We start from the raw sequence: 6000 nt of genomic DNA, 5'->3' as shown, positions 1-6000 counted from the left end.
ATGCAACGAGGCATCACATTCAGTGCGAGAAACAAATATAAAATGGAACTCTCATTAACGTAACTGTTGCAGCAAGAATTTTATTAAACACATTGGTGCACTGGGCATTTACATACGTAACCACGGAACGTCTCAAAGAATTGTAGAGTAATGGAGCATGCAATGTTTAGGACCATAACTCTATGTCTGTTTTCATTGCGTGCTGGAGACGTTGCCGCTGGATTCAAAGGAAGGTGGAAACAGTTAACGGCGAGGCTCAATTCCGGAATCATTGGAGGTCTGCTCCAGTACAACATAGCACACGGTTCCACATGGCCGCCCTCCCCACTGGGCTCTTTGAACAATTCGCCCGTGTCGCATGTTAAATAGATGGCGAGATGTGCATACCAGTGCAGGGGACGCGTTCACATTGTATTTCTAAACTATATTTTTTGAAAATTGAGGCGGACACTTTTCAGAGAACACACCTTCATTACCTAATTTTTTCACTCACTCACGGAGGGATTAGTATTGTAATGTCAATTTACACCTGGTGTTCTCGATTTTATTAAGCTTACAGTTAGGGTGAAGGGGTACATGAGTACCTGGAGCAGATGCTCTCTGAACTTCCTCTGGGTCACGGTGTAAATGAGCGTGTTTGTGCAGGTGTTCAACAGTTGTAGCAGAATTCCAGTTTGTTCAAATGTTGCAAATGGGTTTTTCAACCCCCTGGACATAAATGCATTCGTAATTCGATATAAAACGAAATATAACACAGTTGTGCCCCAGAGCAGCATAAAACTGCTGGAGATTGCAAGGAGTAACATTACGGACCGTCTGCGGTTTGCGATTTCGGGGTCCTCACTAATGAGATCGCGGAGTTTCCTGCGGACACGACTGGCCACTAAAATGCGTCTGACTGTGAGCACGTTCATCAGCATAATCAAACAAAATGGAATGACTGGGACTAGCAGCTGTTGAGTCCAGGAAAATGCTATCCACGAGGATAGGCTATAAAAATGACGTCGTATTCGACAACCCCACAGTGTACCCTGCCGATCCCTGAAATAATAATTGTACGCAAAAGGCCAGGGGACGTTCTGTAAACAGAAGAACGCAGTTAGGGTCACTATAACCACCAGCGCGGTTCTCTCGGTGCAGTATCTGGTTCTCAGATTCTGAGTGGAAATGGCCACAAAGCGATCAAATGTGAAAGCAACCGTGAGCCAAACAGAACAGGCAACGGCCGCGGGAGCGAGGAACATAATGGACCTGCACACAGTATTGTGTAAGAGGAAAGAGTACATCCAGTAAAGGTCGGCAATCCGATGTAATATCACTTCGCAGACGATCACCGAGAGGTCCACAGTCGCCATGGCCACCAGGTACAGAGTGGTGCATTTGGAGAGACCACAATTTCTGCGCGACAGGATCACAATCGCCAGCAAGTTCACTGCGGGTGTAGAAAAGAGGAAACTGTAGTTACATGTAAGGGAAACGCGATGCTAATTTGGAGGCGGGGATCAATTTAAGGCACGCTTTGCTTATTTGTTCGAAAACAACTGGCCCACATGCAAACCTGGGTGCTTGCCAAGGAGCTGTGCGGATTAGTTAGCAGCGGTCTACGCAGGTAGCGTGAGCTGTCTCCCAGCCACACTTGTTGCACCGCAGACTCTATATTGCAGCAACATGTCCGCATCAGACGACATCGTCCTGGACCTAAACCCTTCCCGGGAACAGCCGGGCAACAAACGAGTCGAAAGTAGGATTCCCATTTCTCCGCTGGAGAACTTGCCTTCAACACTTCTGCCATCCAAACCCATTGATAAACTCCAGAGCCCAGCGATCAACACACCAGCTTGCGAATGGATACTCAACTTCCTAAAGAATAAACCGAGAGAATTAGTGGTAACACCCTTCCACAATAATTCTCAACAACGGTGCCGCACAAAGCTTGTTGTGGGGCCATCTATGCCCTATAAAGAATAAATTGCACAGGGTTCTGGAAGACGCCGGGTCCATATCACGAAATAGACTCCGCACTGTTGACTGCGTTCGCACTTCACAATCCCTTGGAAACGGAGACATGTCTCACCCCGCTCATTCCTTCTACTTCCTGCTCTCGTCGGGCAAAAAATGGAGAAGGCTTAAAGCTCGCTCCACCAGACTCCAGAACAGCTCTTTCCCCTCTGTTGTCAGGCTTTTGAGCCGTTCTTCGATATGCCAGGGCATTGCCGTTTCACCTCTATCCACTTGCGGACATTGGGCTTTGTGGATGTGATACGCTGCAGTGCGCTCCAAAACTTGAACTACGCTCTGCACTCCGAGTTCCCCTCTTATTCTACCTGTTACTGAGAATGAATTGTTTGTACTGATATTTAATATTATTTGATCTAATTTGGATTTCTTGCAAACCGAAGCTTTTTGCAGCTCCCAGAGATACATGACAACAATGCACCTAAACCTGAAGAGAATTAACCTGTGCCAGATCCAATGAACGACCAACGTTCAAGTAGCTTAACAAATGAATAGGTGACGTTTCGGGTCGAGACCCTTCTTCAGACTGATCAGTCTCGACCCGAAACGTCACCTATTCCTTCGCTTCATAGATGCCGCTTTCACCCGCTGTCTAATTCTCCAGCATTTGTGTCTAGATTCGATTTCTCCAGCAACTGCAGTAATTTCTTAATCAAACATTTTCTAGTTAATACCGCCCTAACCTGAAGAATGCAGTCTAGCATTCCCGTGTTTCGCACACTATTTACACTTTACCTTTAACATTGTTTTTATCAACACATCATCCCACATCTCAGTCGCACTTACTGCGTTCCCGTGACCTACCGGGTACTCCGATTGCTGCCAGAATTGGATAATAATAATATTCCACTTCCAAGTGCCACTTCCAACTCATTTTTCCTTCAAGCCGTCCGCAGTTATGCAGTGCAAAACTTATAGGAGTCAAAGTGAGAAGTCAAACAGCGCTATATTTATATTCTTAGAAAAAACTTAAGGACTGCGTGCGTTCACCTCCCCGCGGACATTTATTGTGGACCGTTGAACAAATAGTTTGCTCCCATGTGATGCAAAGCGATCAAATTCATTATGCGACCGCTCACTACTCAGGCACCAGCTGAGCACCAACAGAATTAAGGAACTGTAAAATACGAGTGAACATTCTATTTTTAAATTTTAACGCGTGGCACACAGATGCAGCAAAATTCGTGTCATGTATCATTTATCCACACATGCTACGATGTAATACAGTATATTACTTGTCGCATTTGCAATGCATTTTCCAGACACCGTTCCCTTCATTTAACATGCACACATTAATAATTTCATCTTGCATTATCCGTGGAGCTGCCTTTCAAAAGGAAAGATAATCATTTTTTGGCAGGGTCTAAACTGTGTAAACCACAGGGAACCTTCTAGACGACATCGTATACAATTCAGCTACAACAGCAGCATTAATGTATTTCAACTGTTGCCACTTCATGAAGTAAATAATAGGCGAATATAATGTGTAACGTGACAACTGACTGGAAATAAACAGCGGCTAGAAATATTCTTGATCAACAGGTTATGTTTAAAGACACCTGTTAATTCATAAAACTCAGAGGTGAACAGCTTTTGGTGTTATTCCAGATATTAGGGCGAAATCTTCTCAATGCATTAATCCGTTTGAGATATCATATCACGAATGTTGATGTGCAAGATGATAGAACGAATTGAATGGGTCTGATCGGCTGTAAATATTTGGGGATAGATCATTCTGAAGAAAGATTTGACCTAAGAAAGAAGTGTCATGTTTGCTGCACTCGACCTAAGGAATTCACAGAAAAAAAACGTCACAATGCAGTACAGCACAGGAACAGGGATATTATTTTTCGAAATAATGAATTAAGGATCAATTTAAACTAGGGAGTATGCAACTCTCCTCACACGAATGATACTAGTATTGGACAGTGTGAATTGTGTGAGGGTCTGAATAATGCAGAATTGTTTTCCCTCTGCAGCGAACAAAACCATGATGAGTTATGGAGGGTTAAAATATGACAAGGTGATCAGTTCAGTTATTACCTACTGAACCTTCTGAATTTTGAAGTAGGCAGGGCAGTACTCTGCATATCGCCAACTTGGATAATTTAACATTTTATATCAAGCCAATTAACACAGAAACATAGAAACATAGAAAATAGGTGCAGGAGTAGGCCATTCGGCCCTTCGAGCCTGCACCGCCACTCAATATGATCATGGCTGATCATCTAACTCAGTATACTGTACCTGCCTTCTCTCCGTACCCCCTGATCCCTTTAGCCACAAGGGCCACATCTAACCCCCTCTTAAATATAGCCAATGAACTGGCCTCAACTACCTTCTGTGGCAGGGAGTTCTCATCTGGGTCCTAAAATAATTCCCCTTGATCCTTAAACTGGGACCCCTTGTCCTGGACTTCCTCAACAACCGGAACAACCTTCCTGCATCTAGCCTGCCCAACCCCTTAAGAAATGTGCAAGTTTCTAAAAGATCCCCCCTCAATATTTTAAAGTCTAGCGAGTACAGGCCGAGCCTATCAAGTCTTTCTTCATATGAAAGTCCTGGCATCCCAGGATTCAGTCTGGTGAACCTTATCTGTACTCCCACCATGGTAAGAATGTCTTTCCTCAGATTTGGAGAACAAACCGTACGCAATACTCCATGTGTTGTCTCACCAAGACCCTGTACAACTGAAGTAGAACCCCTCTGCTCCTATACTCAAATCCTTTTTCTATGAATGCTATCATACCATTCGCTTTCTTCACTGCCTGCTGCACCTGCATGTCTACCCCTCCCATCCCCCCACCCTCGGGCTCCTCCTCCTCCCTTTTTCATTCTCCCCCCCCCCCCCCCCCCCCCCCCCCCCCCCCCCCACCCATCAGTCTGAAGAAGGGTTCTCCAGCATTTTTGTGTACCTTCTGTCTACTTTCAATGACTGGTGTACCATGACACCCAGGTCACGTTGCATCTCCACTTTTGCTAATCGGCCACCATTCAGATAATAGTCTACTTCCTTGGTTTTGCCACCAAAGTGAATAACCTCACATGTATACACATTATATTGCATCTGACAAGCATTTGCCCACTGACCCAGCCCATCCAAGTCACCCTGCAGCCTCCTAGCATCCTCCTCACAGCTAACATTGCCCCCCAGCTTGGTGTCATTGCAAACTTGGAGATGTTGCATTCAATTCCCTCGTCCAAATCATTAATATATATTGTGAATAGCTGGGGTCCCAGCACTGAGCCTTGCTGTACCCCACTAATCACTGCCTGCCATTCTGAAAATGAACAGTTTACTCCTACTATTTGCTTCCTGTTTGCAAGCCAGTTTTCTATTCACATCAATACTGAATCCCCAATACCGTGTGCTTTAAGTTTGTATACTAATCTCTTATGTGGGACCTTGTCGAAAACCTTCTGAAAGTCCAGATATAACACATCCACTGGTTCTCCCTTATCCACTCCATTAGTTACAGCCTCGTTAAATTCCATAAGATTCGTCAGACATGATTAACCTTTCGTAAATCCATGCTGACTTTCTCCAATGATTTCACCACTTTCCAAATGTGCTGCTATCCCATCTTTAATAACAGACTCTAGCAGTTTCCCAACTACCGATGCTAGATTAACTGGTCTGTAATTCCCCGTTTTCTCTCTCCCTACTGTTTTTTTTTTTTAAAGTGGGGTTAAATTAGCTACCCTCCAGTCCTCAGGAACTACTCCAGAATCTAAGGAGTTTTGAAAAATTATCACTAATGCATCCACTATTTATGGGGCTACTTCCTTAAGTACTCTGGGATGCAGCCTATCTGACCCTCGGGGTTTATCGGCCTTTATTCAATTCAATTTACCTCACACCACTTCCCGGCTAACCTGGATTTCACTCAGTTCCCCCATCTCAATTAACCCGCGGTCCCCTAGTATTTCCAGCAGATTATTTATGTCTTCCTTAGTGAAGACAGAACCAAAGTAGTTATTCAA

Source organism: Leucoraja erinacea, unplaced genomic scaffold (assembly GCF_028641065.1).
Source record: "Leucoraja erinacea ecotype New England unplaced genomic scaffold, Leri_hhj_1 Leri_269S, whole genome shotgun sequence".
Classification (NCBI taxonomy): Eukaryota; Metazoa; Chordata; class Chondrichthyes; order Rajiformes; family Rajidae; genus Leucoraja; species Leucoraja erinaceus.
This window is presented reverse-complemented; position numbering follows the sequence as displayed.